The sequence below is a fragment of the Triticum aestivum genome, chromosome 7A (genome assembly GCF_018294505.1).
Source record: "Triticum aestivum cultivar Chinese Spring chromosome 7A, IWGSC CS RefSeq v2.1, whole genome shotgun sequence".
Classification (NCBI taxonomy): Eukaryota; Viridiplantae; Streptophyta; class Magnoliopsida; order Poales; family Poaceae; genus Triticum; species Triticum aestivum.
Window position 1 is genome coordinate 401342580 of NC_057812.1, and position 26133 is coordinate 401368712.

The following is a 26133-nucleotide window of genomic DNA, read 5'->3' on the forward strand; positions in this document are numbered from 1 at the left end:
GAGAAGACAGCTGGTTGGATCGCAGCAATAACATATCAAAGAACCATGGTACTTCAGATACCAAGGACGGCAATGGTAGGTCACGTTGCAACAAACATAAGTGCCGCATTAACAGCGACAATACCGAGGAGACGGCAGTCAATGCCGGATTCAAAGGCTCTAAACCCGGTCAGCGGAAAAAGCCGTTCAGAAGAAGCACTCTGGGCCCGTCTAGTTTGGACCCTATACTCGACCACTCGTGCCAAATACACGACACCTCTGACAAGCCAGCCAACCACACCAACAGGGATTGTTGGGTGTTCAAGCAGGCCGGAAGCTAAATGCCGAAAACAAAGATAAGGTGTCACATAGCAATGACGAGGAGGAGCTCCAGCAGCCGAACACCGGAGGACAGAAGAGGTTCCCCCCACAAGTGCGGACGGTGAACATGATATACGCAACCCACATCCCCAAGAGGGAGCGGAAGCATGCACTCAGGGATGTATATGCGTTGGAGCCAGTCACCCCAAAAGTTCAACCCATGGTCTTCTTGTCCGATCACCTTCGATCGCAGGGACCACCCCACTAGTATCCGCCATGGCGGATTCGCCGGATTGGTCCTCGACCCAATCATTGACGGATTTCACCTCACTCGAGTCCTAATGGACGGCGGCAGCAGCCTGAACCTGCTTTATCAGGACAAAGTGCGCAAAATGGGTATAGACCCCTCAAAGGATCAAACCCACCAAAACGACCTTTAAAGGCGTCATACCAGGTGTAGAGGCCCATTGCACAGGCTCAGTAACACTGGAACTGGTCTTTGGATCTCCGGATAACTTTCGAAGCGAAGAGTTGATCTTTGACATAGTCCTGTTCCACAATGGCTATCATGCACTGCTAGGGCGAACCGCATTTGCAAGATTCAATGCGGCACCGCATTACGCATATCTCAAGCTCAAGATGTCAGGACCTCGGGGGGTCATCACAGTCAATGGAAACATAGAGCACTCTCTCCGCACGGAGGAGCACACTGCGGGCCTCGCAGCAGAAGCACAAAGCAGCCTCTTAAGGCAATCCACTAGTTCGGCGACTAAGGACCGGGGCACCTTCAAGGGCACCCGGAGTAATCGGCAACAGGACTGCCTGGCACGTTCTGAGCTCGCATAGCAATGCGGCCCCCACCCCGGTCCCAACCAAACGGCGAAATCCACGCCACGCGTACATAATTAGGCATTAAAAATACCATGGGCACAGACGGGGAGGGGGGCACGACGGCGGCACGCTCCAAGTCGCTGCTTAAACCACACTAGGGGCTTCCCGCTTTGTTATTTTTCTCTTTCAGGACTTCAATCTCTGGAAACCCTGTCCGGCATCGTGATTGCTGAACACATGATGCAGCATCCGAGGAGGCACAAGGCTACGTCACACCACGGAACTCCCAGGTGGGTTACGATAACGAGTGAAATATTTGTTTTAATACTATTCCTCAGCTTGCCCTTGGAAGGGACATACCAAACAGTCCTACTTTCTGCTTATCGCACTACTTGTATCATTATGCTTTAATGCACCTTTTTGAATAAAAAATGCATAGCATTAAGACTATTATTGCATTCTTCCTTTATATATATATATGTGTGTGTGTGTTCATTTACGACATCCAGCACCCGTACACTCTGGTACGGCCAATACGCTAGGGGCTTAAGCATACCCCATAATACGGCGTGAGAAGTCGGAACACTTTCGACAATGCGGCACCCCGAACTTATAGCATTATATGCATCAGCTCCGAATCATGTCTTGGGTCAATAGTTGGGTTTGCCCGGCTCCCATGTTTTGGTACCTTACGTTCCGCTATATCGGCTAAGGTAGCACTTGGAGAACTACTGTGATTGTGCCCCAGTTCTTCCGGGTTAAGCACCTCAGTAGAGAAAGCTAAAACTGACTGTCATGATAAGGCGAGAGACTGGTCGCTGTTCGAGAGGTTTCGAGTCCCTAAAGGCATATGCCGCTTAGAGCGAGGGGTCGGCCCTGTCCGGCTTAAGGCATGTATCACACCCCGAATTTGGCTTTCTGAATACTAGGGGCTTCGCCGAAATTTAAAATTATAGAATTCTATGGCTAAGTGAGAGTGATAACGCATTATAGTCCGATTGCCTTGTTCGTTGTGCTGAGCACCTCCCTCGAAGGACCCAACAATGGGAACAAGAGTGCTCAGGTTTATCCCGAACACCCCAGCACTCGTGGCGTGGGGGCAGAAGCCGACGACTAGCCATCTCTCAGATTTGATAAACAGTCGAACGGAAGGTAATATTTTAAATTCAAACAAGCGTTGCATAGCGCATATGAACAAGTTTTCATAAATACAGGATTACACGAGCGAGTTTACTCGAATATTATATCTTTCGTACACTCGTCCGCTACGAGACGAGCACCCTTCAGGACACCCTCATAGTACATCTCGGGGTGGCGATGCTCCTTGCCCTCCGGCGGCCCTTCCTTAATCAGCTTCACGGCGTCCAGCTTGGCCCATTGCACCTTCACACGGGCGAAAGCCCGGCATGCACCTTCGATGCAGACGGACCGCTTGATGACTTCCAGCCGTGGGCAGGCATCCACAAGCCGCCTCACCAGGCCGAAGTAGCTGTTGGGAAGGGCGTCGCCAGGCCACATCCGGACTATAAAGCCCTTCATGGCCTGTTCGGCCGCCTTGTGCAGCTCGACCAGTTGCTTCAGCTGGTCGCTCAGAGGCATCGGGTGTTCGGTCCCAGTATACTGAGACCAGAACAGCTTCTCCGTTGAGCTTCCCTCCTCGGCCTGGTAAAACTGTGTGGCATCTGACACGCTGCGGGGCAAATCTGCGAATGCTCCTAGAGAGCTCCGGATTCGGGTAAGTAACAGGTAATTTACTTTCACATGCTTGCTTTGCATATAGAATGCCTTACCCGCCGCTATCTTCTTCATCGCATCAATCTCCTGGAGGGCCTTTTGGGCTTCGGCCTTGGCACTCTTTGCGCTCTCGAGGGCCGCGGCAAGCTCAGACTCTCGTGTCTTCAAGTCAAGCTCCAACGCCTCGTGCTTCGTCACGAGAGCATGGAGCTCTTGCTGCACCTCGCCCACCCGAGCCTCATGCCTTTCCCGCTCGGTGCGCTCCGTGGCCGCTTTGTTTTCGGCCTCGGATAGCGCTTGCTTCAGGGTCGCCACCTCGGTCGTGGCCCCTGGCAAATTTACGATGATCCTGTCATTTTGCAATCGCATTCTTTTTATACATATCCATATACTAGGTACTACTTACCTTTGTTCTCCTCGAGCTGCCTCTTGGCAAGGCCGAGCTCGTCCTTGGACCCTTTTAGGTCCTGCTTCAGTGCGGCAACCTCCGCAGTCAGTGCGGTAGAGGCCAGTAGCAAAGCCTGCATACGCATATTGACATACTTATATTAGACTCCTGCGATATTGTTTGATCCTCTGTTCGGCTTTTCTATGTGAACACCGAACAGAGCACCAGGGGCTACTGTCTATGAGGTAATATTTTTCCTATATTTCAAAAACTTACCTCAAAGCCTGTTAGAAGGCTAGCACAGGCTTCAGTCAGTCCGCTCTTGGCGGACTGAACCTTCTGGACCACCGCACTCATAATAGTGCGGTGCTCTTCGTCGATGGAAGCGCTGCGAAGTACTCCCAGTAGATTGTCTGGTGCGTCTGGATGGACAGAGGTCACCGGCACGGGCATCTTGCCCCTTTGGAAGGAGGCCGCCTGCCCGAAATCCGGAACCACAGGGGGTTCCGGCGCGGTGTTCGGCTAAGGGCCGAACTCGGAGCCCTCAGGAGCCTTACTCCCTCTGCTTCCGAAGTCTGGAAGGTCACCTTGAGGCGCCTCCGGGACTGTCTCCCCTCGACCGGGTGCCTCTTGAGACAATACCTCGGCGTTGTCCGTAGGGCAAGGGGAGGTGGCGGTCGGAAGTGGATCGCTATCCATATCCGACGAGCCCAGGGAGCCGTCCGATGATACGTTGAAACGGGCTCGTGGCGGTCTGCATGGTCATAATTCAGCAATAGGAGAGGCAGTGCGTCAAAGGTATGCTATGAGTTATTCTGGCATCCGAATACTTACGACTTCGCCAGGGGCTTGGACCTGAGCAGCCACTCGTCTTAGCCTTCGGCGACGGTGGTGGAATAGTCCGGAAGGAGAGTCCTTTCCTTCTTGGACCCTTCGGCCCCCTGGTTGGGGTGGCCTTCCTTTTCTTGTCTCCCCTGACTGAAGGGGGAGCATCTCCATCTTCCTCCTCGTCTTCGGGGGAGGAGTGCGTCGCAGAGTTATCGGACAATGAGTCCGATAACACCTGGCGTCAGGAACTCTTTCGGGTTCCCTTGGCCTTCTTGGTCTTCTTGGGCACCTTGTAAGGAGCCAGAGTCAGCATCTCCGTTAGGAGAGCATCCGCGGTGTCTTCGAGCAGACAGGCCGGACAGTTAATCTGCCCCGACGTCTCCACCCAGTCCTGTCAAAGGCGTGGAGCTCAGACCCCGCACATGGTTAAGCTAGGGGAAATAAAATATCCTACCAGATGTATAGAACTCACCGAATGCGCTCGACGCTTCGCGCTTAGCCCATGGTCCTCGGTGAGGGAGGGAGGGACCTCAGCGCCCTTGAATAGCACCTTCCAGCTGTCCTTATGCATCGTATCGAAGAGCTCGCTCAGAGTCTGGTGCTGGGCCGGGTCGAACTCCCACAAGTTGAAGTCCCGTTGTTGGCACGGGAGCATCCGGCGGATGAGCATGACCTGGACTATGTTGACAAGCTTGAGCTTCTTGCCTGCCATATTCCGGATACATTTCCGAAGTCCGTCCAGCTCCACCGATGGACCCCAGGACAGGCCCTTCTCTTTCTAGGAAGTGAGCCGCGTGGGGATTCCGGATCGAAACTTGGGGGCAGCCACCCATTTGGCGTCGCGCGGCTCGGTGATGTAGAACCACGCCGATTGCCACCCCTTTATGGTCTCCACGAAGGAGCCTTCAAGCCATATAATGTTGGGCATCTTGCCCACCATGGCTCCGCCGCATTCTGCTTGTTGGCCGCCCACCACCTTCGGCTTGATATTGAAGGTCTTTAACCACAGGCCGAAGTGGGGCCGGATGTGGAGGAAAGCCTCACACACGACGATGAACGCCGAAATGTTGAGGACGAAGTTCGGGGCCAGATCATGGAAGTCCAGCCCGTAGTAGAACATGAGACCACGGACGAATGGATGGAGGGGAAACCCCAGTCCGCGGAGGAAGTGGTGGAGGAAGACTACCCTCTCGTGAGGTTCAGGGGTAGGAACGATCTGCCCCGCAGCGGGCAGCCGGTGCGCGATGTTCGCGGCCAAGTATCCGGCCCCGCGCAGCTTCTTGATGTGTCCCTCCGTAACGGAGGAAGCCATCCATTTTCCTCCCGCTCCGGACATGATTGGAGAAGGTTGATGGGAAGGATGTGGGCTTGGGCGTTGGAGCTCGATTGCGCAAGAGTGGATGAGCAAGGAGGAAGAAGGCGTGGGTAGAAAAAGGTTAAACCTTGTCCCTTTATAAGGGCGGCCGAAACTATGCGCCCCCACTAGCCTGGTGAAACTCGCTTATCCCCCAAGCGCCGTAATCGATGGCACGGTTGGGTTGCCCACGCCCGTATTGATGAGAATCCCGTAATAGGGGGGACACGATCTCTGCTTTGACAAGACGTGTCAAAAAACTGCCTCGCGTTATGTGCGGGGCTAGTTAAAGGAAATGGTTCAAATAATCACCGGGCCATGGCATAATGTCATGTTGCCAAAACAAGTCAGCATATTAGATTTGTGGAAATATTATTCTCTCTACGGTGGTATGTGGAACTTATTTTGCAGGGTCGGACACTATCCTTGTATTCAAATTCTTCGTGGTGTATTCGGAGGAGGAACCCGCCTTGCAATGCCGAAGACAATACTGCGCGCCGGACTCATCGTCATTGAAGCCTGGTTCAGGGGCTACTGAGGGAGTCCTGGATTAGGGGGTCTCCGGACAGCCGGACTATATCCTTTGGCCGGACTGTTGGACTATGAAGATACAAGATTGAAGACTTCGTCTCGTGTCCGGATGGGACTCTACTTGGCGTGGAAGGCAAGCTAGGCAATACGGATATGGATATCTCCTCCTTTGTAACCGACCTTGTGTAACCCTAGCCCTTTCCGGTGTCTATATAAACCGGAGGGTTTTAGTCCGTAGGACAACATACAATCATACCATAGGCTAGCTTCTAGGGTTTAGCCTCTCCGATCTCGTGGTAGATCAACTCTTGTAATACTCATATCATCAAGAATAAATCAAGCAGGACATAGGGTTTTACCTCCATCAAGAGGGCCCGAACCTGGGTAAAACATCGTGTTCCCTGCCTCCTGTTACCATCCGCCTTAGACGCACAGTTCAGGACCCCTACCCGAGATCCGCCGGTTTTGACACCGACATCGTGCCTTATTCCTCACCACAATGCCATTTTCATCTTGCTTGTTGCGGTAGATCAATTTTGTGCCTATGATATCACTACTAAGGAAAACCTTATACACAGAATCTTAGTAGCAGCGCGACATAAAAAGAGGCGCTGCTGCTAATTAGGAGCAGCGCGGTTACGGAAAGCGCGTTACTGGTGCAAATTTAGCAGTAGCGCGTGATGTTTAAACCGTGCTGCTACAAAAATCCACCGACAGTACACAACGACCTAAGTTTACCAGTAGCGCGGCATCAGGAAGCGCGCTGCTGCTAATGCCATAGTAGTAGCGCTCTTTTTAGTCACGTCGCTGCTGCTAATTTTGAAATTGTCCACACGGTTGGCCCGTTTAGCAGTAACGCGTGATAGGAAAGCGCGCTGCTGCTACGCTCTTAGCAGGAGCGCACTTTTGCTCCCGCGCTACTGCTAAGACATAGCACCCACCACCTTTTTCCACCTCCCCCTCCCCATATCCTCTCCTCCCTTTCCCCTACCTCCCGCATCCTCCCTCTCTCACTCTTCTTCTTCCTCAATACTTCTCCCCCCATTACTCTCCCTCTTCTACCTACCTTTCTCTCTCTTCATTACTCCTAGCTATAACTACACCACCTCCATTAATGCATCTCCTTTCTCTTTTTCCTTCCCCCTCCACTAGTTGAAGTTGTCTCCTCCCAAATTAGGTAGCTAGGTAGATGTAGCATTTAGTTAAGTGACCTATTTGCCCCTAACTAGATCTATCTTTGTCAAGAAGAGATTTGTGCACTTTTGATCTCCCTACAACATCATCTCCACCGTGTGCTCGATCTCGAGATAGAGGTGATTAAAATTTCATGCTTTTGCAAAATGGAAATATGTTTATGTGTGTGTGATATGTTTATGGAAATTTTGTGTGTGGCATGAGTTGACGCCAAATTGTGCTTTTGAGTTGCCTATGTTTTGCCGAAATGTTGATTTTTATTTCCGTTTCGGCGAATTCCAGGCAAACTCTAGATCTATATATGTCCTATTTTTAAGGAAGGTCATGCCGCAGTTTTGTATGACTTTGATGAATGGACGCATTTTTATAATGAATTTGTTTATTATTACCATGCAAAGTTGACGATGGTCAGTGGAATGATGGTGGACAGGTGGTTGCGGTCGGCGGTGCAGGACATGAAGGAAAATAACCTGACAGAGGTTTTATGTCCGTGTCGAAAATGCAAAGGAATAGTTTGGTTGGACCCCCATGACGATGGTCGTGTCGAAGCGCACCTGCTCATGACTGGTTTCATGGATGGCTATACGCGGTGGATAATTGAAGATGAGGATGACGATGTTGAGGATGCAGACGGGGCAGGCAATGATGACACGGGGCAAGACGAAGAGATGATCGATAATGGCGGCGGGGAAGAGGCCAGACATGGCGGCGGAGAAGGGGCCGGACATGGTGGCGGAGAGAACGACATGGACTCCACGTAGCACAGTTCGTCGGTACTAAGTTCAATCGTGCAGGACCCTCATGTTCAAGCATTGCTTCGCAAGGAGACGAGTATTGAGAGAGCTGCTTCTAGAGAGGAGGCTAAGCTGGAGCAACTGGTGATAGACTCGAACACTCCATTGTATGATGGTTGTAATCCTGAGGTGACCCGCTTGAGTTTCATGCTCCAACTCCTGAAGACGAAGGCTAAAAACAAATGGACCGACACTAGCCTCGATGAGCATCTCAAGTACCTAAAGGATGTTCTTCCCGCGGGTAATCTATGTCCTAGTAGTGTTGATGAGGCCAAGAAGATCGTGTGCCCTCTTGATCTGCCACACGTTAGATACCATGCATGCATCAACGATTGCATAATTTATCAGAAGGAGCACGCGGAAAAAACAAGCTGTCCGGTGTGCAATGCTTCTCGATACAAGAAGGCTGGGAAGAAATGTCCCGAGAAAGTGGTATGGTACTTACCGATCACTCCCCGTCTCTAGAGGTATTTTGTAGATCCCAAGAAAGCAAAGCTAATGCGCTGGCACGCGGAGAGGAAGAAGCCCGACGATGGAGATGGTCTGAAGTTGAGACACGTCAAGGATGGAAGCTAGTGGAGAGCGTTGAACAGCTTCTATCGGTATTTTGGATGTGATGCAAGGAACATCGTGCTCGGCGCGTGTACCGATGGCATGAATCCGTTTGTCAATCAGAACACCAACCATAGCACATGGCCCGTGTTTGTATGGATGTACAACCTCCTCCCTGGTTGTGCATGAAATCGAAGTACATTCACATGAGCATGCTTATTCAAGGGCCGAAACAACTAGGAAATAATATTAATTTGTATCTGGGGCTACTTCAAGAGGAGTTAGACATGTTATGGAAAACACCGGCCAAGACATGGGACGCCAGCAAAGGCGAGTGTTTCAACATGAGAGCCGCGCTGATCACGACAGTGCAGGACTATCTCGGTTACGGGTATGTGGCAGGCCAGGTGTGCCATGGATATTGCAGATGCACACGGTGCATGGATGATACGACGTCTCAGCAGCTAACGTCAAGGAAAGATGGCGGGTCTGGGAAAATCGTGTACATGGGGCATCAAAGATGGCTCGAACAGGACGACCCGTGGAGAAACTGTGGAGATCTATTCAATGGTCACGCTGAGCATCGAGGACCTCCACGTAAGCGGAGCGGTGCCGAAATCGATGAGCTGTTGAAAAACTGGAAGGAGTGCCCCGCATCGGGAAAGACGATGAGAAAGGCGCCGGAGCCGCTGCTGAAGTTATGGAAGACGATGTCTGTGTTCTGGGACTTGGAGTACTGGCACAAACTCGATACACCTCATTGCCTTCATCAAATGCATATCTATAAGAATGTCCTTGAGAGCTTGCTTGCAACACAGATGAACATGCCGGATAAGACCAAGGATGGGCCGAAGGCAAGAAAAGACTTGCTAGATTTGAAAATCAGGGAAGATCTGCACATGTCGCCCCGTAAAATGTCAGACGAGACAGAGACGGAGACAGAGGCACGGGAGAAGAAGGGAAAGAAAATAAAGAAAGAGGATTATTGCCCCCCTTCTTGCTTCACCTTAAGTCAGGCTGAGATCCATCAATTCTTTAAGTGCCTTACCGGAGTCAAAGTTAGTTCCGGTTACTGCGGCAAGATAAGCAGATATCTAGACACGGACAAGAAAAGGTTTGGCGGGATGAAGTCCCATGACTGTCATGTGATGATGACGCAGATACTACCTGTTGCCCTTAGAGGGATAATGGACAAGCACGTTCGTGACACGCTTATTGGTCTCTGCAACTTTTTCGACGTCATCTCTCGAAAGTCGATCAGTATGAAGCAGCGCCGAAGGCTACAGGAAGAGATCATTGTGATACTGAATGAGCTTGAGATGTACTTCCCGCCCGCGTTCTTTGACGTCATGGTGCATCTGTGTGTCCATATTGTGGATGACATAATAGACCTGGGGCCGTCATTCCTGCACAACATGATGCCGTTTGAGAGGATGAATGGGATCATCAAAGGATTCGTTCGTAACATGTCCCGTCCGGATGGAAGCATCGTCAGGGCTATTTGACACAAGAGTGCATCTCTTTCTGTGAGAATTTTCTATATGGCGCAGACCAGCCGCCTGGTGTTAGTGTTGGTTTGCTCGTTAACAAGCACGATGGGAGGCTCGAAGGAGAAGGTCACTGCAACGGTCGCAGGGAATTGCACGTGGCATACTCAGATCGACACAGCGACTTTGACAGAGCAAACTTGATAGTGCTACAACATCTAGACGAGGTAGATCCTTTCGTGGCACTGCACAAAGAAATTATCGCAAAGAAGTATCATGACCGGGGGGTATGCAAGACAGACGCCAAAGTTACTAGAGAGCACAACTCCACTTTCCTGCATTGGTTCAAAAAGCATATTATTGCTAATCCCCCGGAGGAGGGCTCTAAGGATGGATTTCTCATATACGCCTTAGCACATGGACCCTCACCCAACCTCGTAACCTATCAGGCATATGATATCAATGGATACAAGTTCTACACGGAGGCCAAAGATATGGACAGTGATGATCAGAACTCAGGGGTGACGATGGAATGCATGACCGGCAGCGACAACGACACAACTGAACGATTTTATGGAAGGGTCAAGGAGATCTGGGAGCTTGACTACTCTGGACTGAACAACACGACGATGTTTCGTGTCAGATGGGCTAAGAATGTCAAAAGAGAAAACCGGATTTTCACTACCATGACTATACCCGACGTCAAGAGCGCTACCGTGAACGCTATCGCAAAAAACGAGCCATGGGTACACACTAAGCACGTGACACAATGCTTCTTCATAACCGACCCATGAAAAATAAAGGAAAAGAAAAAGGGAAACTGGTTATAGCAGTAGCGCTTTACTGAAAAAGAGCTACAGCTAGTCAAGGTAGCAGTAGCGGTTTAATAGTAGTAGTGCGTTTTGTCTAAAAGCGCTACTGCTATGTCCACTTAACCCAAAATTCTCACTCTCCCTGCTTCATCCCACCTCTTTTCCCCCAAATCCCCACTCTCTTCCCGCTGTCGCACCGCCACGCCGGACCCGGCCCCGGTGCTCGCCCCCGGCACCGGCGCTCGCCCCCGACCCCAGCGCGCTCTCCCCCGACCCCAGCATGCTCGCCCCTGACCCGTCGGCCCTCGCCTCCCTCCTCTGCTTCCTCCCCTCCCAACCTCGGCCGTCGTCGGGCCTGCCTCCTCGCCCCTGCACCCTCTGTAAACCCCCCTCTCTCTCTCTCTGCTAGCTAGGGTTCTTCAGTTAATTTACTTAGGTTTTAGTTATGTTAATTAGGTTATCTATTTAGTTATGAATTTAGATAGGTTTCAAAATTAGCTGAATTTATATGCAAATTTGAACTGGACATGTGATATGTGGATATGTCATGTTTTGGACATGTCATGTTTTGGTAAATGATCCAAGTGGCCTATGTTACGCCGGAATGTTGATTCATTTCCGTTCCGGTGAATTTCACGCACTCGATATGTCCATTTTTTAGCAAAGGTCATGCCGAAATTTCCCGTGAATAAAGGCATGATTTGTGCTACATAGTTGGCATATCGAGTGTTGGCACATAGATTTCTTTTTTATGTCATTTCTCATTTATTCATACTTTTAGAAATAAATGAGGACACTTAATCATAGGAAACATGTCGAACAACGAAGAAACTGGGCCTTCTGACCAAGATGCATACGAGATGGATTATCAGGGTGAACAAGACTACCTCGACTTTTTGACTGCTAAGCAAGGTTTGCAGGTCTGCCTCGATGATGGTACTGATGCCGACATCGACACTGATGGTGCCGGCACCGATGGCGGCACCGAGACCGGTCGGGAAGGTACCGGCGTGGAAGATACCGGCGGGGAAGGTACCAGCGCCGATGCTACTACCAAAAAGAGGAAGCATAAGAAGCAGAGGATATGAAAACCTAACAAACTAGGGATTGGACGACTTGTGATCACAAAGATGGCACCTGGCAAGTTTGAGCCGTTAGAGCCGAAAGAACCTCGCAAGTGCTATGGGAACCAAGTAGGATGCATCCTACGGGAATGCGTGAGCATCAACGACGATGACTTAAGGAGTAAAGAACATTTGACGCAGTTGCTCCTAACGAAGTTGCACAGGAGATTCAAGTTCCCCGACCGGGATGATAACATAGAACAACCGTGGGATGATCCAAAGATGAAAAAGATTAACAATCACGCCATGGGCATGTTCAACAATGATTTGGCCTCCTGGGAAGGGAGGGTGAAATGAGCTATTGAGGCTGAGGAACCCCTGTCCAAGATTCTGGAGGAAAATCCGACACTTACGGAAGAGAGGTTCGAAAATTTCAAGGACACTTGCGCTACCGAGGACGCCAAGGCTAAGGCTGTGAAATTCAAGAGCCTTCAGCAAAGGAACACGGGGAAGCATCGCCTCAGAAGTCGTGGCTACCTCGGTAAAAGGCCCATATGGGATAAGGAGGACGCGGAACGTGAAGCCGCGGGTCTCCCAGACCCCTTCGCGAAGTTCACCAACCCCTTGGAGGGTGACTTCATCAGGGCCCGCTACAAGTGGGACAAGGAGAAAAAATGTTTTTTACACGGACCAGATCACGAGAAAATTGATTAGACTACTGGAGAAGCAACACCAGCTTGCAGCCGAAAGCCTTACTTCTCCGATGAGGCCCAAGTGGGACACCCCTCTCAACCGGGCCTTGAACGAACTTAAGGGACTCCCTTTGGGCCGGCGGCCGCAATATGGTCGTGTGCACGGCGCTGGAGATGGCGCCACGTGGGAGGTGTTTTACAACGAGGGCCCGGAGGCCAAGAAGCAAAAAAATAAGTTTAGTCAGGCGGACATCGGCGCGAAGGTGAAGCTTGCGGTCGAGAAAAAAGCAGCTGAGGACGCGAAAAAAGCAGCCGAGGACAAATATGAGTTGCTACAGCAGGCAGTCAATGCAGCTGTAACTGCCTGCAGAAATTATTTCGCTACTAACTTGGTTCCCGTTATCATCAACTGGACGAAGGAAAATCCATACAAGACGATACATGATTTCCCGTTACCCAGTTTCATCGAGAGCAACTCCATGAACAACAACACCATCGCACCATCACTTGCCCACGTAATCGGGCCTCCTCCTGTAGCCGCTCCCGCTCATAGCAGCCCGTCCTCAGTCTCTAGCGCGCTTGGTGGGCCTTCGTCTTTGGCTGAGCTCGAAGCCATCACGGTAATTACATGTTGCACCAACATATATATATATATATATATATATAATATTCCATTTTTGTTGCCTTTCGGATGTTTTACGCCACAGACATATGTGTTTGCAGGAGAAAGAAACCCAATGCACCATACTCTACTTGATCAAAGGCCAGAAGGTGGACGTGGGAAAGGGGATGATAATGGACCCCTTGCAACCCACGTTCCACAACTAGCCGATCCCCGCTGGGCACTTCAGGGTTATCTTGTCCAGTGTGAAATCAGGGCACGAGGATTTGCCTCCTCCAGTACAGCATGTGGGAGCGGACGACGAGACCCCGCTATGGATTGGAAGCTGCAAGGGTTGGGTGCTGCTATGGCCAAAGAATCTTATTCGTCTGGTGCCGACCGAGAGCACACCAATAACCACACATCAACAAGCATGTACGGAGACCACCACCCCGCCTACGCAATTACCAGCTACTGTAGTGCCGAGTGAGAGCGGCGGACGACATGATGAAGGGGGTGCAATAGTACTCGCTCATGTAATTTGTCCTGTAGAACAGAGAATGGATGATGAGACGGAGGTCGACCCTATGGATTTCCTCAATACAAACGCGTATGACTGTCACATAGAATTGATTAGTCAACCATATGATGAATCGGGCTATCAGCTTGCTAATGAGGATATGGATGATATGCCCAGGCAGGAAGGTCGTAGCAGGGATTGCAAAAATTCTCTGTTCATGAAATCCTCACCGGACACGCGTGAAGATGCCGCCTCAACACAGGCTCAAGTAGCCGGGCGTGAGGGTCGTATAGTACTTAGCCCGGGAACACTGGGGCAGGGGTTAAGGAAGGGTCTAGAAGGTGTGCCCAAGAAAAAGGAGAGAAAGAGATCGGGGAAGATAGCTGCCTCCAAACAAGCCAGAGCACATAGCAGCCAGACGATGCATTCTGAAGAGCGTGTACCCATGAAAGGTGCGCCCATGTTCCATCTCACGGGCGAGCCGATGCTACCACCGAAACCGCTGGAGGCACTATCAGGGGATCTCAGGAGACTGCATGACCATGTGCTGTCGACTAAGAAAAGCCTACTAGCCTCAAAGGATCTAGGATATCCGACATACGCGGCTCGTGTGCCTGAGGGGAAGTGCTATGTCGAGACACGGCCCGCGGAGGTGTTCTTCCTGCGGTTTGACCATATCTTTGAGATGTTTCTGACAAGGCGGCTCAATTTTACAATCGTCCTCCTGTTTGCGTTACATATGAGCTCCGTCATGAAGAGTGAAGAAGTCTCACAAATCTATGTGGCGGATCCGTACTACATGCACGAGTCTTTCTTGAGTCTCGGCGACTTTGAGCGTGAAACTTCTAGGGAGTACCTCCAAAACTTCATGGTACAGAATAAGGACCGGGAAATTGTCCTCGTGCCTTATCATCCAAAGTAAGTCAGTTCCAGACAACCCTTTCATACATTTCAATCGTTTCTTCTCTCTCTATGGGGAATAATTTGAGGTGTCTTTTCCCCACAGAAACGGGTGCGCCGTCCTTATCATTCTTTACCTGCAAGTCTCCCACGCCGTGTATTTTGACCCTTCCAGAGACTACGAGAAAAAAAGACTACACCCGCATAATGAATATTCTAGATGATGCTCTCCAAGGCTTCAACATTAGACGTGGCCACATGCAGATCAGGAAACAAAGGAACAAGAAGATGGGTTTCGCGCATAAAACTAACTTCTCCTGCATCCATGTCCCAAAACCAAGCAAGAAGGATGGATTCTACATCGTCCATCTCATGATTCAGTTCAACACGGATCACCAAAAGCTTCGCATGAGAAGCAGAAATGATGATCATATCCACAAGTGGCTAGAATATCACGGAGAAGCGGATTATAAACTTATATATGACTTCTTTCGCATCCAAAGCGACATTGCGACGATCATCATGAAAGAAGTCGTCGATGAGAAGCGGATGTTCCACCACGGCCCTATATCACGAGCTGACGTCCGAACTCGCATAGGCATGCAATGTCTAGACCTCACACCGTTCAAGAAGCTAGGGTCCATCCTCGATGATATGGAAGGATGGAACTTCTAGTGATTTATGATGCCGATGATGATGATATGTGTTGGTTGAACTTATATACTTTTTGTAGCGATGAAACTTTGTGATGTCCACGGTCCCTGCCGAACTTGCATAATGCTACTTTGTTAGTTTGCGTACGATGACCTGCGTACCTCTAGTTACTTAATTTGCGTACTGTATGATGCATCTAGTTGCTAACCCTTTCTTTTTCGGTGTTAATCTAGTATATTTTGTTGCATATATATATGATTGTACATCCTCTTCATGAACATGCATCTCTAACAGGTACCTAGTTTCTTGATGGCGAGATGGAAGTGCTATGTCGTGTACAAAGGGAAGGTTCCGGGGGTGTACAACGAGTGGCATCAGTGTCAGGCGCAAGTGAATGGGTTCTCAGGCGCCAGCCATAAAGGCTTCAAAAGCAGACAAGAAGGAGAAGCTAGTTACTTGAGGTTCACGCTAGCGCGAGAGAGGACTCGTAACCGCCACCTCATGTACTGCATAGTTCCGCTCTCACTCATAGTGATAGCTCTTCTCGCGTATACCTTTGTTTAGATGGATGTCGTTGTAGTTGCAAGTATTCGAGACTTGCATGTATCGCTATTTTCGAGATGATGACAAGATACCACTTTGTGTTGGATGATGATTATGATGCGACTATTTGTATGTATATGCTATGATTACATTTGTGGTCTCGCAGGCATTTGTATGTGTATCATGATGACATTTGTATGTGCTAAAGATTCTTCTATAAAGCATGTTCAAATACAAAACAAATGTGCCAATTTTTTTTACTAAAATTAGCAGTAGCGAGTGGAGAAAAGTTAGCAGCAATGCGGTAGTAGCAGTAGCGCGTACAGGAGAAGCACGCTATAGCTATTAGTAGTAGCGAGCTTCCACTAGGAGCGTTGTTGCTACACTTGTGTAGCAGTAGCGCTTGTGAGCATGCGCTACTGCTATGTGTTAGCTGTAGCGCCTTATTAGTAGCATCGGTACCCGCGCTACTGATACACCTAAAACCCACGCTGCTGCTAGCCTTTTCCCTAGTAGTGTATTGTGCTTGCGAGGTTCTAGTAGCTTGACAAGTTCCCAGACGTTGTTGAGCTCGAACTGATGTAATTCCTCTAGCATAGCTTGAATCCACTCGGGCTCCAGAAATGCTTCATCTACCTTAGTGGGCTCTATGATAGAGACGAAAGAAAAGTGCTCACAAAAGTTAGACAAATTTGAAGCTTTTGAGCATGTGAGAGGACCTGGTGCCTTGATGTCGCTGATGATTTTCTCAATCTGCACTTCATTAGCAACACGAGGATGAGTTGGTTGACGATGAGTAATTTGCTCAACATTTTCTTCAGGTGCACCAGCCTAATGTTCTTCACGTTCTGGAATGACTTCTTCACTAGATTCTTCGGTAGGAATGACATCCTCAGTAGCCTTGAACTTAATAGATTCCTCAGGAGGTATTTCATCTATCACAGGAGGTAGGTGCTCTCTTTGCGAGCCATTAGTCTAATCGAACCGCACATCTACAGTTTCAACAACCTTGTGGTGATAGGTGTTGAAGACTCTGTAGGTGTGCGAGTCCTTACCATAACCAAGCATAAAACCTTCATGTGCTTGCGGTGCAAATTTACAACTGCGATGAGGATCTCTAATCCAGCATTTAGCACCGAAGATTTTGGAACAACTCACATTGGGTTTCTTGTCAGTGAGGAGTTCATATGCAGTATTCTTGAAGAATTTGTGAAGATATACTCTGTTGATGATGTGGCATGCAGTATCAATTGCTTTAGGCCAGAAGTGAGGAGACGTCTTGTACTCATTAAGCATAGTGCGGGCCTTCTCAACAAGAGTCCTGTTCTTGCGCTCCACGACGCCATTCTGCTGAGGAGTATAAGGAGCAGATAACTCATGAGTAATACCAAGTTCATCAAGATAGTCATCAAGACCAGTGTTCTTGAACTCAGTTCCATTGTCACTTCTGATGTGCTTGATCTTCACACCAAAGTTCGTTGAAGCCCTCGAGGAAAATCGTTTGAAGACTTCCTGCACTTCAGTTTTGTAAGTGATGATATGCATCCATGTATAACGCGAATAATCAACCTTACTTGTTCCGCTGGGGTAATGCAGAGATCACCGTCAGACACCAAACAAAGGTATAATTTTTGCTAGAGAATTATTGGTTGTGAGGTTTTATGCGACGTGATTCCGACACTGATGGTTTTGTGTCATTTGTTGCTGGGAAAGCCATGGTATATAGAACACGATGTTGCATATGATTACCTAACACATAGATACACCGTCAAGAAGGGTAAGAAGTGCAACCTCATGCCCATGGGTTCGGATCGGTTTATTGCTTGGAGGAGAGAACATCAGAAGAAAATATAAGAAGATGAAGATACAAAAAAATAACATGGTCGGAGTTGCAGAATTTCTACCGTGGTCGTTCTGTCTGCAGATATAAATATTGGCGACGAGATTGACATAGACATTATTGTCGAAGGGGTTGACTTGAAACTGAGGATGGTTTCATTTCAAGGAGGAGAGGATGAGATGGCCACACATACTATTGTACCGCTTGAGATCACAGATATATATATGTGCCCAGAATATTACAGATCTGTGAAGATGAGCAGGAGCTAGATAATGTAACTTGTACAGGTGATGGGACACTAAAAGAGATGTGCTTGGTTCCGTTTAAAGAGAGAAATCAACAACTAAATATGGCACGTGAGGAAGAGTTTGGTGGAATATTACTTCTTGAAGATGTACATGCATGCAAGTCTGCATGTTGGCCTAATTACTTCGATGGATGTGTTGACTTTTGCAAGGCAATATTAACGTGTGTTACATCATGGAAAGAAAAGGAGTCATACTATGATACAAAGACTAAGACGAGATCACATTGGTCTGGTTCGGTCAAGAAGATTAAAAATAGAGAGCTATTTATTTTTCTACCATGGAAAGAGAAGACACGTGAAGCTGCCAGGAGGAGTCCTAATGTGTGTGAATATCTTTCATTGTGTTCTGTTGGCTGGGGCCCACCCCATAGAGATCGGAAAGATATTGTGTCAAGTTTAGATTTCTTTTTAGGAAAATATTGAGTCAGTTCCTATCTTTAGTTGTTTCCATTTAGAAGTCAGAATAGATACAAAAGCTTGCGTGTGTTTAATCATTGTTAGATGGGTCGGCTATACTAGTATAAATAGCCAGATCACGTTCCATATAAAGGAAGGTTATATTTTATGAATAGACAAGATGTGTTTTAGGGTAAATACCCATATCGAGTTTTGGAGGAAGCTGTCTAAAATCCCTAAGCTTTGGAGGAAGCTTTAGAAAACCTCTGTGTTGCGATTTCTCTTCATGGAAAATGTTTTGTGCGTGAGTACCTTCATCGAGATTGGTTTTATGGTGCTAAGCCGTAAGGTTCAAACCCTCTACTTCGTGTACATCACGTGCGCGGGCGAGAGGTTGCTGCTATTGAAGGTCAAGTGTCATGAAAGATCGGGCCGCAACAACAGATCGGATCTTGCCACGAGGGTCAATCCACATCAGGTGGTATTCAGAGTATCAGGTTGTTCACGACGCTATGGAGAAGATGACGAGCGCATCGTCATTCAGTAAGTCAAGCTATGGATTTCAGTTGGAGGAGGAAGGCCGCTGCGCCAGGCTATTTAATACCGGTATGGTGGTGAGAGAGAGATCATCTGCCATGACGATCGATCACGTGAATTTGATCAACGTCGCAAGCATCAAGATGGTGGATAAGCTAGAGCTACCAATGACACCACGCCTACAACCTTACTTGTTCCGCTGGGGTAATGTAGAGATCACCATCACACACCAAACAAAGGTATCGTTTTTGCTAGAGAATTATTGGTTGTGAGGTTTTGTGCGACGTGATTCCGACACTGATGGTTTTGTGTCATTTGTTGCTGGGCAAGCCATGGTATATAGAACACGATGTTGCATATGATTACCTAACACATAGATGCACCGTCAAGAAGGGTAAGAAGTGCAACCTCATGCCCATGGGTGCGGATCGGTTTATTGCTTGGAGGAGAGAACATCAGAAGAAAATATAAGAAGATGAAGATGCAAAAAATAACATGGTCGAAGCTGCTGAAATGTCTACCGTGGTCGTTCTGTCTGCAGATATAAATATTGGCGACGAGATTGACATAGACATTATTGCTGAAGAGATTGACTTGAAACCGAGGATGGTTTCATTCAAGGAGGAGAGGGTGATATGGCCACACATACTATTGTACCGCTTGAGATCACAGATATATATGTGCCCAGAATATTATAGATTTATGAAGATGAGCAAGGTCTAGATAACGTAACATGTACAGGTGATGGGACACTAAAAGAGATGTGCTTGGTTAAGTTTAAGGAGAGAAACCAATAACTAAATATGACACGTGAGGAAGAGTTTGGTGGAATATTACTGCTTGAAGATGTACATGCATGCAAGTCTGCATGTTGGCCTAATTACTTCGATGGATGTGTTGACTTTTGCAAGGCAATATTAATGTGTGTTACATCATGGAAAGAAAAGGAGTCATACTATGATACAAAGACTAAGACGAGATCACATTGGTCCGATTCGGTCAAGGAGATTAAAAATAGAGAGCTATTTATTTTTCTACCATGGAAAGAGAAGACACGTGAAGCTGCCAGGAGGAGTCCTAATGTGTGTGAATATCTTTCGTTGTGTTCTGTTGGCTGGGGCCCACCCCATAGAGATCGGAAAGATATTGTGTCAAGTTTAGTGTTCTTTTTAGGAAAATATTGAGTCAGTTCCTAACTTTAGTTGTTTCCGTTTAGAAGTCAGAATAGATACGAAAGCTTGCGTGTGTTTAATCATTGTTAGACGGGTCGGCTATACTAGTATAAATAGCCAGATCACGTTCCATATAAAGGAAGGTTATATTTTATGAATAGACAAGATGTGTTTTAGGGTAAATACCCATATCGAGTTTTGGAGGAAGCTGTCTAAAATCCCTAAGCTTTGGAGGAAGCTTTAGAAAACCTCTGTGTTGCGATTTCTCTTCGTGGAAATTGTTTTGTGCATGAGTACCTTCGTCGAGATTGGTTTTATGGTGCTAAGCCGTAAGGTTCAAACCCTCTACTTCATGTACATCACGTGCGCCGGCAAGAGGTTGCTACTATTGAAGGTCGAGTTTCATGAAAGATCGGGCCGCAACAACAGATCGGATCTCGCCACGAGGGTCAATCCACATCAGGTGGTATTTAGAGTATCAGGTTGTTCACGACACTATGGAGAAGATGACGAGCGCATCGTCATTCAGTAAGTCAAGCTATGGATTTCAGTTGGAGGAGGAAGGCCGCTGCGCCAGGCTATTTAATACCGGTATGGTGGTGAGAGAGAGATCATCTGCCATGACGATTGATCACCTGAATTTGATCAACGTCGCAAGCATCAAGATGGTGGAGAAGCTAGAGCTACCAATGACACCACGCCTACAACCTTACTTGTTCCGCTGGGGTAATGTAGAGATCACCGTCTCACACCAAACAAAGGTATCGTTTTTGCTAGAGAATTATTGGTTGTGAGGTTTTGTGCGACGTGATTCCGACACTGATGGTTTTGTGTCATTTGTTGCTGGGCAAGCCAAGGTATATAGAACACGATGTTGCATATGATTACCTAACACATAGATACACCGTCAAGAAGGGTAAGAAGTGCAACCTCATGCCCATGGGTGCGGATCGGTTTATTGCTTGGAGGAGAGAACATCAGAAGAAAATATAAGAAGATGAAGATGCAAAAAAATAACATGGTCGGAGCTGCTGAAATTTCTACCGTGGTCGTTCTGTCTGCAGATATAAATATTGGCGACGAGATTGACATAGACATTATTGCTGAAGAGATTGACTTGAAACCGAGGATGGTTTCATTCAAGGAGGAGAGGGTGATATGGCCACACATACTATTGTACCGCTTGAGATCACAGATATATATGTGCCCAGAATATTATAGATTTGTGAAGATGAGCAAGGTCTAGATAATGTAACATGTACAGGTGATGGGACACTAAAAGAGATGTGCTTGGTTCAGTTTAAAGAGAGAAACCAATAACTAAATATGACACGTGAGGAAGAGTTTGGTGGAATATTACTGCTTGAAGATGTACATGCATGCAAGTCTGCATGTTGGCCTAATTACTTCGATGGATGTGTTGACTTTTGCAAGGCAATATTAATGTGTGTTAAATCATGGAAAGAAAAGGAGTCATACTAGGATACAAAGACTAAGACGAGATCACATTGGTCCGGTTCGGTCAAGGAGATTAAAAATAGAGAGCTATTTATTTTTCTACCATGGAAAGAGAAGACACGTGAAGTTGCCAGGAGGAGTCCTAATGTGTGTGAATATCTTTCATTGTGTTCTGTTGGCTGGGGCCCACCCCATAGAGATCGGAAAGATATTGTGTCAAGTTTAGAGTTCTTTTTAGGAAAATATTGAGTCAGTTCCTAACTTTAGTTGTTTCCGTTTAGAAGTCAGAATAGATACGAAAGCTTGCGTGTGTTTAATCATTGTTAGACGGGTCGGCTATACTAGTATAAATAGCCAGATCACGTTCCATATAAAGGAAGGTTATATTTTATGAATAGACAAGATGTGTTTTAGGGTAAATACCCATATCGAGTTTTGGAGGAAGCTGTCTAAAATCCCTAAGCTTTGGAGGAAGCTTTAGAAAACCTCTGTGTTGCGATTTCTCTTCGTGGAAATTGTTTTGTGCGTGAGTACCTTCATCGAGATTGGTTTTATGGTGCTAAGCCGTAAGGTTCAAACCCTCTACTTCGTGTACATCACGTGCGCGGGCAAGAGGTTGCTGCTATTGAAGGTCGAGTTTCATGAAAGATCGGGCCGCAACAACATATCAGATCTCGCCACGAGGGTCAATCCACATCAGGTGGTATTCAGAGTATCAGGTTGTTCACGACACTATGGAGAACATGACGAGCGCATCGTCATTCAGTAAGTCAAGCTATGGATTTCAGTTGGAGGACGAAGGGCGCTGCGCCAGGCTATTTAATACCGGTATGGTGGTGAGAGAGAGATCATCTGCCATGACGATTGATCACATGAATTTGATCAACGTCGCAAGCATCAAGATGGTGGAGAAGCTAGAGCTACCAATGACACCACGCCTACAACCTTACTTGTTCCGCTGGGGTAATGTAGAGATCACCGTCACACACCAAACAAAGGTATCGTTTTTGCTAGAGAATTATTGGTTGTGAGGTTTTGTGCGACGTGATTCCGACACTGATGGTTTTGTGTCATTTGTTGCTGGGCAAGCCATGGTATATAGAACACGATGTTGCATATGATTACCTAACACATAGATACACCGTCAAGAAGGGTAAGAAGTGCAACCTCATGCCCATGGGTGCGGATCGGTTTATTGCTTGGAAGAGAGAACATCAGAAGAAAATATAAGAAGATGAAGATGCAAAAAATAACATGGTCGGAGCTGCTGAAATTTCTACCGTGGTCGTTCTGTCTGCAGATATAAATATTGGCGACGAGATTGACATAGACATTATTGCTGAAGAGATTGACTTGAAACCGAGGATGGTTTCATTCAAGGAGGAGAGGGTGATATGGCCACACATACTATTGTACCGCTTGAGATCACAGATATATATGTGCCCAGAATATTATAGATTTGTGAAGATGAGCAAGGTCTAGATAATGTAACATGTACAGGTGATGGGACACTAAAAGAGATGTGCTTGGTTCAGTTTAAAGAGAGAACCAATAACTAAATATGACACGTGAGGAAGAGTTTGGTGGAATATTACTGCTTGAAGATGTACATGCATGCAAGTCTGCATGTTGGCCTAATTACATCGATGGATGTGTTGACTTTATTAAGGCAATATTAATGTGTGTTACATCATGGAAAGAAAAGGAGTCATACTATGATACAAAGACTAAGACGAGATCACATTGGTCCGGTTCGGTCAAGGAGATTAAAAATAGAGAGCTATTTATTTTTCTACCATGGAAAGAGAAGACACGTGAAGCTCCCAGGAGGAGTCCTAATGTGTGTGAATATCTTTCGTTGTGTTCTGTTGGCTGGGGCCCACCCCATAGAGATCGGAAAGATATTGTGTCAAGTTTAGAGTTCTTTTTAGGAAAATATTGAGTCAGTTCCTAACTTTAGTTGTTTCCGTTTAGAAGTCAGAATAGATACGAAAGCTTGCGTGTGTTTAATCATTGTTAGACGGGTCGGCTATACTAGTATAAATAGCCAGATCACGTTCCATATAAAGGAAGGTTATATTTTATGAATAGACAAGATGTGTTTTAGGGTAAATACCCATATCGAGTTTTGGAGGAAGCTGTCTAAAATCCCTAAGCTTTGGAGGAAGCTTTAGAAAACCTCTGTGTTGCGATTTCTCTTCGTGGAAATTGTTTTGTGCGTGAGTACCTTCGTCGAGATTGGTTTTATGGTGCTAAGCCGTAAGGTTCAAACCCTCTACTTCGTGTACATCACGTGCGCCGGCAAGAGGTTGCTGCTATTGAAGGTCGAGTTTCATGAAAGATCGGGCCGCAACAACATATCGGATCTCGCCACGAGGGTCAATCCACATCAGGTGGTATTCAGAGTATCAGGTTGTTCACAACACTATGGAGAACATGACGAGCGCATCGTCATTCAGTAAGTCAAGCTATGGATTTCAGTTGGAGGAGGAAGGCCGCTGCGCCAGGCTATTTAATACCGGTATGGTGGTGAGAGAGAGATCATCTGCCATGACGATTGATCACATGAATTTGATCAACGTCGCAAGCATCAAGATGGTGGAGAAGCTAGAGCTACCAATGACACCACGCCTACAACCTTACTTGTTCCGCTGGGGTAATGTAGAGATCACCGTCACACACCAAACAAAGGTATCGTTTTTGCTAGAGAATTATTGGTTGTGAGGTTTTGTGCGACGTGATTCCGACACTGATGGTTTTGTGTCATTTGTTGCTGGGCAAGCCATGGTATATAGAACACGATGTTGCATATGATTACCTAACACATAGATACACCGTCAAGAAGGGTAAGAAGTGCAACCTCATGCCCATGGGTGCGGATCGGTTTATTGCTTGGAAGAGAGAACATCAGAAGAAAATATAAGAAGATGAAGATGCAAAAAATAACATGGTCGGAGCTGCTGAAATTTCTACCGTGGTCGTTCTGTCTGCAGATATAAATATTGGCGACGAGATTGACATAGACATTATTGCTGAAGAGATTGACTTGAAACCGAGGATGGTTTCATTCAAGGAGGAGAGGGTGATATGGCCACACATACTATTGTACCGCTTGAGATCACAGATATATATGTGCCCAGAATATTATAGATTTGTGAAGATGAGCAAGGTCTAGATAATGTAACATGTACAGGTGATGGGACACTAAAACAGATGTGCTTGGTTCAGTTTAAAGAGAGAAACCAATAACTAAATATGACACGTGAGGAAGAGTTTGGTGGAATATTACTGCTTGAAGATGTACATGCATGCAAGTCTGCATGTTGGCCTAATTACTTCGATGGATGTGTTGACTTTTGCAAGGCAATATTAATGTGTGTTAAATCATGGAAAGAAAAGGAGTCATACTAGGATACAAAGACTAAGACGAGATCACATTGGTCCGGTTCGGTCAAGGAGATTAAAAATAGAGAGCTATTTATTTTTCTACCATGGAAAGAGAAGACACGTGAAGTTGCCAGGAGGAGTCCTAATGTGTGTGAATATCTTTCATTGTGTTCTGTTGGCTGGGGCCCACCCCATAGAGATCGGAAAGATATTGTGTCAAGTTTAGAGTTCTTTTTAGGAAAATATTGAGTCAGTTCCAAACTTTAGTTGTTTCCGTTTAGAAGTCAGAATAGATACGAAAGCTTGCGTGTGTTTAATCATTGTTAGACGGGTCGGCTATACTAGTATAAATAGCCAGATCACGTTCCATATAAAGGAAGGTTATATTTTATGAATAGACAAGATGTGTTTTAGGGTAAATACCCATATCGAGTTTTGGAGGAAGCTGTCTAAAATCCCTAAGCTTTGGAGGAAGCTTTAGAAAACCTTTGTGTTGCGATTTCTCTTCGTGGAAATTGTTTTGTGCGTGAGTACCTTCGTCGAGATTGGTTTTATGGTGCTAGGCGGTAAGGTTCAAACCCTCTACTTCGTGTACATCACGTGCGCGGGCAAGAGGTTGCTGCTATTGAAGGTCGAGTTTCATGAAAGATCGGGCCGCAACAACAGATCGGATCTCGCCACGAGGGTCAATCCACATCAGGTGGTATTCAGAGTATCAGGTTGTTCACGACACTATGGAGAAGATGACGAGCGCATCGTCATTCAGTAAGTCAAGCTATGGATTTCAGTTGGAGGAGGAAGGCCGCTGCGCCAGGCTATTTAATATCGGTATGGTGGTGAGAGAGAGATCATCTGCCATGACGATTGATCACATGAATTTGATCAACGTCGCAAGCATCAAGATGGTGGAGAAGCTAGAGCTACCAATGACACCACGCCTACAACCTTACTTGTTCCGCTGGGGTAATGCAGAGATCACCGTCACACACCAAACAAAGGTACCGTTTTTTCTAGAGAATTATTGCTTGTGAGGTTTTGTGCGACGTGATTCTGACACTGATGGTTTTCTGTCATTTGTTGCTGGGAAAGCCATGGTATATAGAACGCGATGTTGCATATGATTACCTAACACATAGATACACCGTCGAGAAGGGTAAGAAGTGCAACCTCATGCCCATGGGTGCGGATCGGTTTATTGCTTGGAGGAGAGAACATCAGAAGAAAATATAAGAAGATGAAGATGCAAAAAAATAACAT